This window comes from Staurois parvus, unplaced genomic scaffold (assembly GCF_062004578.1).
Source record: "Staurois parvus isolate SC_StPar_1 unplaced genomic scaffold, SC_StPar_1.0 ptg000870l, whole genome shotgun sequence".
Lineage (NCBI taxonomy): Eukaryota > Metazoa > Chordata > Amphibia > Anura > Ranidae > Staurois > Staurois parvus.
In genome coordinates this window covers 179,453-191,904 of record NW_028318666.1, presented here as the reverse complement: position 1 = coordinate 191,904, position 12,452 = coordinate 179,453, and the positions used below count along the sequence as shown (strand labels likewise).

General features: G+C 40.8%; 1 pseudogene; it reads left to right on the top strand.

The window, feature by feature from the left end:
- Positions 1 to 715: 715 nt before the first annotated feature.
- Positions 716 to 3,950, top strand: LOC149443197 (proteinase-activated receptor 1 pseudogene; annotated as a pseudogene).
- Positions 3,951 to 12,452: the final 8,502 nt, after the last annotated feature.

The window sequence follows — 12,452 nt, the reverse complement described above, 5'->3', positions numbered from 1 at the left end:
TTTTTTTTAATACTTCTGTGTGTTTCAGTAAAATTATTGAGGTTTTACGCTATGAGACCCTCCCTCGTATTTTGTTTGCATGCATGACGGTACACCATCTGAGAAGGACCCGTAGGAACAATCCATTGAAGACTTAGAGGTATATCCCCAAACACAAGCACTACTGACCTGGCTAGCAATAGAAGGTCAACAACTTGTGGTGGGTGTCTGTCTGTATGGGAACACTGGAGGCACTGAGCAGTGAAGTACTTGCTTTATCTATACCTGCACGAGTACCTTTTCATCTGGAACTTTTGAACTTGAATCTATTCACTGGTTATATGAATATTTTGTTTTAATGTTATTTTGTATCACTATAACATGTTTATCATGGTCATGTGTTATATTTTGTGTATGTAGGTTTAGAGCAGTGCGGTTTATTTATGAAATTACCTTTTGTACTCAGTGTTTTGATTATATAGCATTTGTTTTAATCTGCAGCAGCCAAATTCACAGGAATCATTAATTTACACATTTTATGCACTTTGATTTATTATTTACTGGCTGTGAGATCTCTTTAGCTTCTTTCACATCTGTTGATTGGTAAGCGGCAGTTTATTACATTATTGGTTTGGGGTTTTATACTGTTTTAAAGAAAAGTTAAATGTATCTTGTTCATTTATTAATGCTAATATTTGATGTTTTCTTTCCAGATTATTTATATAAATTCATTCGGATATTAAGTACTTCATTCACACATTGGAGTTTAACCAGGCTTGTCCCGTCAATCTATACTGTTGTGTTCCTTGTGGCTCTTCCTCTCAATATCATGGCGATAGTCATATTCCTGGTGAAGATGAAGGTCAGGAAGCCGGCAGTGGTCTACATGCTGAACCTCGCCATAGCAGATACGTTGCTTGTTAGCGTCTTGCCTTTTTATATTGTCTACAGATTCTTAGAAAATAACTGGATCTTCGGAGAAGGAATGTGTCGCTTTGTCACGGCAGCATTTTACTGTAACACATACTGCTCCGTCCTGCTCATGACAAGTATCAGCGTGGACCGTTTCCTGGCCGTAGTCTACCCGGTGCGGTCTCTCTCCTGGCGCACAGTGACCCGAGCCTGGCTGGTGTGTGGTGTCATCTGGGTTATGTCATTGGCCAGCACTGTGCCTCTTCTCATAATAGAACAATCATTCATGATTTATGTTCCAGATACAATACTCTGTCATGAAGTTCAGTACAATATGTTTTTTCTGGATTTCTATTTTATTTATTTCATCTCTCTTATCCCACTTTTCTTTTTCTTACCATTACTCTTTACAACTTTCTGTTACATTAGAATCATCCGCAGTCTCAGCAGATCAAAATTTGATCGAACACATAAGAGATCACGATCTGTCCGCCTCTCCGTGGTTGTGCTGAGTGTGTTTGTCCTTTGTTTTGGCCCCACCAATGTCATCTCTTTAATCAACTATGTAAAGTTGTATCAGAGTTATAGTGGCTCTCTTTATATTCCCTACATCCTCTCTTCTAGTATCAGCAGCATCAACTGTTGTCTGGATCCTCTTATCTATTACTTTGCATCCTCCGATTGTCAGAGACACGTCTACAGCTTGCTGCGCTATAAGAAAGATTATCACCCTCCAGTACAAAGTCTACCCTTAAACACAAGGAGCAGCAACCAGAGAGGACCAGAGGAGACCTAATCCACTCATCCCAATAAGACTGGATGTGTTATTTTAACACAGCTCCTCTCACTGTAATGTTCCTGAATAAATGTTCAAATAACATACACTATATTGCCAAACGTATTGGGCCAGCCCTCCAAACCATTGGGTTTAGATGTTCCAATCCCCTCCATGGACACAGGTGTAAAAATCAAGCCCCTAGGCATGCAAACTGCTTCTACAGACATTGGTGAAAGAATGGGTCGTTCTCAGGAGCTCAGTGACTCCAAGCGTGGTCCCGTGATAGGTTGCCACCTGTGCAATAAGTCCATCCGTGACATTTCCTGGCTGCTAAATATTCCACGCTCAACTGTTAGTGGGATTATAACAAAGTGGAAGCAACTGGGAACAACAGCAACTCAGCCATCAAGTGGTAGGCCACGTAGAATGACAGAGCTGAGTCAGCGCATGCTGAGGCGCACAGTGCACAGAAGTCGCCAGCTGGCCTTCAGATTAGTCCAACAACAGTGCATAGAGAGCTTCATGGAATGGGTTTCCATGGCCGAGCAGCTGCATCCAAGCCTTCCATCCCCAAGTGCAATGCAAAGCGTCAGATACTGTGGTGTAAATCACACCTCCACTGGACTCTAGAGCTGTGGAGACGTGTTCTCTGACGTGACCAATCATGCTTCTCTGTCTGGCAGTATGAAGGATGTGTCTGGGTTTGGTGGTTGCCAGGGAATGGTGCTTACCTGACTGCATTGTGCCAAGTGTAAAGTTTGGTGGAGGGGGGGTTATGGTGTGGCATTCTTCTTCAGGGGTTGGGCTTGGCCCTTAAGTTCCAAAGAAGGGAACTCTTAAGGCGTCAGCATACCAAGACATTTTGGACAATTTCATGCTCCCAACTTTGTGGTAAGAGCTTGGGGATGACCCCTTCCTGTTCTAACATGCCTGCACACCAGTGCACAGAGTATGGTCCGTAAAGACATGGATGAGCAAGTTTGTAGTGGAGGAACTTGACTGGCCTGCACAGAGTCCTGACCTCAACCCCATAGAACACCTTTAGGATGAATGAGAGTGGAGACTGCGAGCCAGGCCTCCTCCCCCGACATCAGTGCCTGACCTCACAAATGTGCTTCTGGAAGAATGGTGCAACCTTCCCATAGACACCCTCCTAAACCTTGTGGATGGCCTTCCCAGAAGAGTTTAAGCTGTTATAGCTGCAAAGGGCGGGGCCAACTCAATATTGAACCCTACGGAATAAGACTGGGATGCTATTAAAGTTCAAGTGCATGGAAAGGTAGGTGGTCCAATACTTTTGGCAATATAGTGTACATGTCACTAAGATCTGTAATAGCTTAGGGTCCACTTTACTCCCCTTATTAAAAATTAAGTTTTTAAAAAATACCGTATATACTACCTTGGCCCCGGCTTCTGATGTTTCCTGGAGGTGTGAGTGATGTCCGTGTTCCTCCTGGAAGAGCCGGGTGTGTGAATTGCTAGGTGAATATTTTCCAGCTCATTGCACTGCTCAGTGGGCGGCATGATGACGTCACTCACACTACCTGAAGGGTTGGAGGCCGGGGCCGAGGTATGAACGGCTCTAAAGGAATTTGGTGCGGCAGTTGCAAATGTAAAAAAAAGAAATCTTCTTACAAAACTGAATGTGTTGTGCGTCTTTCCTGATGCATCTGTGCACCAAAAAGAATCCTTTAGGTGATTATCAATTCCCCCTGAGGGCCAGTTCATGATCACCTAAATCACTGAGCTACATGCTGCATAGCTCCCTATTGGATGATTTACAGTATGAGAGACCCTGCAGTTATGCCTGATAATGTGTAAAATAGAAACATCTTTGCTCTTTTCCCACTAGTTCACAAAAAATGTTCACTAAGGAGTCTATTTTTAATAAAAAAAAATGTGTGATGTGACAATCCTCCGCACAGCCATCATGAATAATCCCCATAATGTATCTAATATTTTTATTTCCTATGATGATCAGCTCCATCTAGTGGTCATAATATGGAACATCCTAATTGAGGTTTTACAGGAAAATACCTCATTATGGCCACTAGATGGAGCTTATCATCATAGGAAATAAACATTTTAAACAAACTACACAAATTATTTGTGATGACTGTGTGATTGATGTGATGATTGGCACAGTCGCACAGAAAATTTCTTATAAATATTCCCCTGAGTCTGACTTGTTATAAATTTAGGAGGCCTTTCTCCGTATTTACCATGGTGATAAGGCACTTCTGTGTCTTTCTCCATTTATTAAACAAATCCATTCCTGTTATTGTCTGTGTACTTATCACTGAGAATTCATGGTGAAGAGAAGGAAAGAGATATTCCCTGTTTTTAGCTCGGCATCTGCATTATCATAGTTTATTAAACATCTCACTAGGAACTTATCACCAAGAAAAGCCGTGAAAAGTGTTATCACTAATTATCACCAGATTTTCACTGTTTATGAACATAATATTGACTGTTATAACAACCTGCGAGGGGAGCTGAGATTCCTGTAAATGTCTTTTCCTGACTTGTTATTTTTAAAGACTTCCCTTCCAGCCTATAATAGAATGACAACCGAGCGGGAGTGCCGCCATCCTGGGTGGTCTTCATATGATGTCCTCCTAGGATTGCACCTTGTGTACACCCGACAGGCCACACTGTGTGCAATCAATCGCCCACTGCAGACACAGCAGATGACAAATCAGTGTACCGGGCCGACGCCGGTCCCATGTGATCATTGTGACCAATCACAGCAGATCAAATGGCGAGTGTACACAATTAATGGCTTCCTTTCAAAGCCATTCATTGTATGCTATTGTATTGATCTCTGTGATCACAGTGATCACATGGTACAGACAGCCAATCACAGTGCCTCTGTAACATGTGATAGATGTGGCCAATCACATCTTCACAAAAGTACACATGCTTATAGCAGTTATTATCAGTGTTACTGTGTAAACAAAATCCTGATAATCTCTCCAGAGTAGTACAGTGTCACCAAGGTTACGCAGTCATGTAAAAAAAAAGTTGTAAAAAAAAAAGTAATGAAAAAAGAAATGTAAATAAAGTGAAAAAATATATTTTTTTTTACATACGGTCACCAGTCAGTATCCCTGATCACCACACACACTAGTGTGTTGTGATGATGCTGCACTGCACTGGTGACAGTATGTAAAAAACAGCGTGTAAAAAAACACATTTTTTTAGTTTTTTAGTTTTCCAAAAAAATTGTGACAAGAAATTACAACTTTAAAATACTCATCATTCCTCTTACTAAATACCTCAGACCATCTACTTTGTAAAAAGGGGTCAGCTTGGAGTATTTTTACTGTTCAAGACTTCAAAAAATGAGATTGGCCGTCAGTATATCAGGGTTGATCTATTTCCAAATATATATCCCATAGTTTGTAGATTCTACAACTTTCACACAGACTAAATAATATACACTGACTCAGGTTATTTTTTACCAAAGAAATGGAGCAGAATACATTTTGGCCTAAATTTATGAAGAAAAATTATTTATTTGCTAAATTTTATAGCAGAAATGAAGAAAAATGCTTTTTTCCCCCAAAAATTATTGTTCTTTTTTATTTATTCATCAAACAGTAAAAAAAAAAAACAAGTGGCAATTAATTACCACTAAAAGAAGCTCTATTTAAATGAAAAAAATGATTAAAAGTTCATATGGGCACAGTGTTGAATGACCGCACAATTGTCATTCAAAGTGTGATAGAGCTGAAAGGTGAAGATTGTCCTGGGCAGGAAGGGGGTGAAAGTGTCTGGTACTGAAGTGGTTAAGTTTAGGTCCACTTTAATGGGCACCTGGATTGGGATGTATTTCTTTAGCTTATTATTTAATATAAGTACAATTATTTAGCACAATGTATCAATGTAAAATCATCGCTTAGTATCGGGGATGTATCCCAGCTTGTTGGCAGCTTCATAGTCACTTGGCATATAAAAGTAGATGTAAACCCAACTTACAGAATAGTGAGGTTAGGAGGATGGAATGTACAGGATGTATGGTGTGGAGGTCACCATTTATATCAATCACACAAGTTTCCTGCTCCAATTCCTCCTTGTATAGCAAGTAGAATGAAGGGGTTGGGGGTATGAAAGATAATAAGACCCCTACATTGCTGGTCAGTGGGGGGTAAAAACATCCTACTATTGGTGGTAAAAAATACCTTGGTGTCAACGAGAGAAAAAGGTGACCTGGTGTTGATGGGAGGAAAAAATGCCTGGGCATTGGTGGTCAATGGGAGGAAGCCTGCATGAATGGATGGGTGGATTTGCTCAGCAGACACGTATTCTCTATAGTGGACAGTTTCAGTGTCCTCCTCTTCATTCCTATGGTGGGAAATGTACAAGAACTGCAAAACTGGAGGGTTCTGTTCTAATACAAAAGCAGTCTTGAGGGAGGCTGGATGGTATACCAATGATGGCTGTATGGCATTTCTTTGGGTGGATTTCCTGATGGTGACAATGATGGACCATGTCTGGGTAATGTGTGGTGAAACAGCCGCTTGTAGTCTTCATTCCAAACTTACATGGCAGGGTGACAATGCGGGAGCACAATTACAATGTTGTAGGAAGCGGGGGCAAAGCTTTGTCACCCTAAAACAGGAAATGCTTAAACAACTTCATGGCGGGATCACAAAGCCTTACGTATTTAATAAAAGATGCAGATTTAAATATAATGAAAATTACTTTTTAATTTCTTTTAATATATTAAACCTTTTGGGAGAATTTAGTAATTGTGTTTACATCTACTTTAAATATATTAGTCACACAGCAATATAATGCAATTACCGTATTTTTCACTCCATAAGACGCACCTAGGTTTTAGAGGAGAAACACAAGAAAAAAAATATTCTGAACCAATGGACTGCAGACACAGTACAGGGGATGACCAGAGACTGTGGACACAGTACAGGGGATGACCAGAGACTGGGGACAGTACAGGAGATGACCAGAGACTGCGGACACAGTACAGGAGATGACCAGAGACTGCGGACACAGTACAGGAGATGACCAGAGACTGCGGACATAGTACAGGGAATGACCAGAGACTGTAGACATAGTACAGAAGACCAGAGACTGCAGACAGTGCAGGGGATAACCAGAGACTGCAGACAGTAAAGGAGATTACCAGAGACTGCGTACCTTTGGGGAGGGAGGGGGAGAGGGTACCTGAATTTGATAGGTACCCGCTCCCACTTCAGCGGAGTTGTCCTTCCTTCTTCTTCCCGCGGCGGTTTCTGTGACACCCGGGTGCCCACTGCACATACGTGAGAAGTGCTGTGCTTTGTGAATGGCCCGGAGCCTTCTGGGACCTGTCATGTGTCCCAGAAGACACCGGACCAATCACAAAGCGCGGCACTTCTCGCGCATGCGCAGTGGGCACCCGGCTGTCACAGAAGCTGCCGCAGGAAGACTGCAGCGCTGGAGAGGAGAACAGGTAAGGTCCTGCAGGAGAGAAGAGCTGAGTGGCCGGCCTGATATTCTGACATGGTGGCAGCAGAAATACCGGACCGGCCGCTTTACATTCGCTTCATAAGACGCACTGATATTTTCCCCCCTTTTTTGGGGGGGAAAAAGTGCATCTTATGGAGCGAAAAATATGGTATATTTGTGTATATGCTTTGTTTACCAATGATATATGTAGTAATTAGAATAAAATACATTTATTGGGCACATGCTGTTGATTTGGTGAAAGTATAACATGTATTGAGTATGTAGAGTCCTTTGGACCTCAGTAAGCAGACAGCCCCTGAGATCTCACCCAGGTATGGAGCTGAAGATAGAGACCACAAGTCATAATTAAGCCATTTCATGGTAAGATGACCATACACATTACAAACTCATGTAAGAACTCTGTACAATATTCTTTAGATTCACCAAATACATTTAATATGGCGGCCTATTTAAGCAATCCGTACGTCATGTATGAGTCAGACAGTCCTGTGTACTTTCAAGTTGTTGGTAGATCTAAAGAGATTGTACAATCAGATTACACGGACACATTTTTTAAAATCCTTTTAAAGTTATTTAACTGAATTATTAAATTGTATTTTCTTAAAAATAAAATAATTACTGAACTCTAAGAATGTAAATATACATAATTAAATTCTAATACACCCCAGAGAACTCATAGACCTAGGATGTTCCATTACACAAATACAAACTTCAGCTCAGACGTCAGCACTGTGGTCAGCCGCATGTTACCTACAGGATCTCTGTATGGGTCACCATGGTGGTCCATTATACCCAATAATGGGATCTGCAGGAGGTGGGACAAATTACAGACTTTTGAGCTGAAGTTTGCATTTGCATAACAGAACACCCTGGACATCCATGGGACATCCTACAAGGGGCCAGAACAATGTTAGTGGGCTCCAGACCTGATGTCCAGAGACCTAATCATTAGGTGTAGGTATAAAATATAATGAGTATGTAGAGTTCTTTGGACCTCAGTAAGCAGACAGCTCCTGAGATCTCACCCAGGTATGGAGCTGACGATAGAGAGGATTTCATGTTACCATTTACCATCATGTTACCATTTCATGTTAAGATGGCCGTACATTTAACAAACTGTATGAAATCTGTACAATATTCTTTAGATTTTTCAAATCCATGTAATAGGAGAACCTGATTAAACAATCTGTACATTCTGTATGAGTCAGATAGTCACATGTAGTATGGAGTTGTTGGCAGTTTGTAAGGAGATTTTACAATCAGACTATAAGGACGGGTTTAGTGTATCTAATTAGAATTCATTGACTGAATTATGTGATTGTATTTACTTAAAAATAAAATCGTTACTGAACTTTTAGAATGTAAATATACATAATTATCTTCTCCCACACCCCAGGGAGTTCATAGACCTAGGACATTCCATTACACAAATACAGACTTCAGCAAAGAAGTCAGCACTGTGGTCTGCCACATGTCACCTACAGGATCTCTGTATTGGTCAACATGGTATTCCATTACACCCAATAGTGGGATCTGGGGGGGGGGGGGGGTGGACCAAATCACAGACTGCTGAGTTAAAGTTGTAAAACAGACCATTTGCAAAACAGACCACTCTGGACATCCATAGGACATTGTACGTGGGGGCCTGAACAATGTTAGTGTGCGCCAGACCTGATGTCCAGAAACCTTCTACATGGACCACCCTGCACATCTATACCTCATGGTGCTTTATTTAAATAACTCCTCTGCCCGATCTTATTGAAGTAATAGAAGACACCCACAAAATCTTTTCCCTTGAAGGGAGTATTCATTGCACTTTTGTGTTATGATAGGTAGCAACAATGGCCAATCAGAAACTGGCAGCACAGAGAACATGGATCCCTCATAGGAAGGTTCAGCAGGGAGTGATACATGGCCACCACTGCCTGGAGTTATGAACGGTGGATTGTTATATGTAAACACAGCAGGGAGATAACATGCTATTGGATAATAACCAAGATTAGATATAATTTAATTGTCTATAAAAAATCTCCCCCCCGAGCCCCCACCCTCCATGTATGTCCACGGCTCTATGTTTTGTGGATTCCGGGAAATCTAGAAGACAACTGAGGTATGGGAAGGCTTTCCATCCTCCTATTTGCATTCTTAAGGATTATTTCAGGTACTCTTTAAATGGCTCAGCTCTCTTGAACATTATTTAATTATATATTCATGTATTCAATATTATGTGTTATTATTTATATTAAAGACAATTGTTCAGTGTCAGATTTGTGTCCTGTCTCTGTGCTGAATTGTGCAGCTGAAAATATAAAAGAACATAGTGACCAACAAACTAATTTTAGTCCACCTGGAAAACTTACACGGAGCTGTGTGTTATGCAGGCCATACATGGGTCAAATTCTGAACAAAATTTCTTTAGAAAATCAGAAATTTTGTGCGTTTTGTAATCCAATGGTACCACCATTGATTTTGAAATTTGACCAACCAAGCCTTCAATTTTCCATGCTGCTACAGAAAAATGTTTTTGCGCCAAAAAATTTTCTTTTCTTTCCAGGTGCTCATTTCTTTTTCAATTATATTTCTTGCATGGTTCTCCCATCATTGATTATAAATTAGTTTGTTTTTCAAAAAAACTCCAACATGCCCAGTCACTCAAATTTGATGGTTGCATGAAAATCGGCTGTTTCTGTGGCCCACTAATGGTGTAAAATTCAAACTAAAATTCTTAGAAAAGATTTTCAAAAGAAAATTATTTCAGAATTTGACCCATGTATGGCAGGCTTTAGGATAGTCATGGAGAAAAGCCCAACTTTAAATGAATAAACACTTCTGTTCAATTTTCATTACTGTCCCATTGGGGAGATTTAATCTCACTTCCTGTCCCAGTGACAGCAGGACAACCACTGGGATGAATAATGAGTATATTTTTAGGCAAAACATTTTTTTTTGCTTGTGGATCGCCCTAACGGGATAAAATTGTTAACATAAAATACGACTCAATATCTCCCCGTGATTCTCCGCAAATAAAAATAAAACAATGTATCATCGATATATCTCGGCTGCACACCTACAATCTCCTATTCCAAACATAAAGTTCAAACATTGGCTGGCTGGGTTTGTGTGTCTTTTCATTCTGACTATGTAACTATGGAAAGACAAAAAGTGACCAATCTTTTAGGGAAAACAATTAAATGATCTATTTAAAGGGAAACCATTGAAGTGAGCTGCATTCCAAAGGGGCAAGGCCTAGAGGAGAAAGAATACTCTGGAAAGTTTGTTCCAAATATCTATCACTGGACAAACTCCCCAGCGGTTGGTTGGGGTGGATACATATGATTACTCAGATATTGTTACTTCCTACAATAACAAATGGAGATAAATATACAGCAGAGAAAAGTAATGAACTGAGGAACAGAGCACAGAGAACGGTGAAAAAGCTCAGCCCGGTTACAGCTTAGGGCAGGGTCCCTATACTCTCCCCATACTCCAAATTGTCCTTGTCCTCATGGGCCAAGCTAAATATACTCTTAATCCCGAGAACTGGATATCCTGCTTAACAATTGTATGGGGAAAGGGAAACTGAGGGGAAGCAAACACATTGGTTGTTATAATCTGATGTGAAATTTCACATTCAATAGTTACTGATGACTGTAGTTACATACCACTAAAGAAGGATAGGTGTCACTAGGCCCAAACAGCCATGCAGTGAAGTTAGTCTTCCGATAAACAACATTCCATCATATAACAGCAACATCCTACTAGGATGAGCAAAACACACCTGGGGTTGGTTCAGCAAACAGGACTAAAATCCAGGAGCCGAAACCAGAACCCCATTGAAATCAATGAGAGGGGAAAGTTCAAAAATAACATTCTGGTAATTTTGTAGGATAATAGGCAAGACATTGTCAAACTAATTGCACCGGGGTGTTGATTGCTGCCATGGGTGACACGTACCACAAGTAAAAAACAAAAAGAAAAAAATTGGCTGGGAGCAGTGATTTTAGTAATGGGTCAAATGAAAAATTTAAATTGCAAAACTATGTTACATAAAATGTCTGGGGAATGTACTGATCCTACCTGTGAAGTGGGAGATCTGTGTGATGTATACAACCCACTACAGCCACACTGAGATTTACAAAGAAAGAAGTGCTTAAATTGCCGGCACAATGATAGTTCTCTGCCACTTCATTGTGTTTGAAATCAAAGCAGCTGGAGATTCCTTTCATCTATACCAGAGCTTTATCCTAGATGAGGGTCTGGTATGGATGTTAATGGGGGACCACCACACACAAAACAAATTGTGGCACTTGTTTATCAAAGGATTTGTCTAAAAGTGTGTGTGTGTGTGTGTGTGTGTGTGTTTTCACTGTTTACATTTGTTGGTGAATGAGTAGGGGTATTATGTACTACATTCTACAGGGGTACCACATTCACATATGTTCAAAAGGATGATTGTACATATAGAGGTTACAAAATTGGGTATCCGTGGTCTAGCTACTAATTATTTTATTGGTATCCAAAAATGCAGGAAATGAAGAGAAATGTCCCCAATGGGACAAAGATAGCAGTAACAACCTGACAGAGGATCTAACCCTTCCATACTTTATCCAAACCTAGGTAAAATCAAGTTTTGGATGTTATACATTACAGTGTGTGCTAAGTCAAAACTTTTTCTACTTGTTTTGGTCTGGTGACACTAAAACTGGCAGCAATCCAGAACACTGTTGTTGGTGGTGATCAGGAACACTGTTGCTGGTGGTGATCAGGAACACTGTTGTTGGTGGTGATCAGGAACACTGTTGCTGGTGGTTATCAGGAACACTGTTGCTGGTGGTGATCAGGAACACTGTTGCTGGTAGTGATGCTCAGGAACACTGTTGGTGGTGATGCTCAGGAACACTGTTGGTGGTGATGATCAGGAACACTGTTGGTGGTGGTGATCAGGAACACTGTTGGTGGTGATGATCAGGAACACTGTTGGTGGTGGTGATCAGGCCTCCCCTCTGATGATGTGCAGTGGCACGAAAGGCCTTAGGAGGAGCCAACAGAGCGTGACATCTTAGCCGCCTGGAGCCACGAGGAGGCCCGGCGGCCATTTTACTTTTGGGTCAGTAACACTTTACTCTATCATTCACTGTTTGAGTGTTTCTGCCCTGTTTTATCCACTATTTTTGAAATAAAACTTTTTGATTTTACCTACTACACTATAAGGTGTTTTTTGGCTCCTATTGGAGCTAATAAATTTTAGGACATCCTATTACTCATCTTTACCACCGGAGGGAGTTCCTTATTCATAAATTCATCCAGC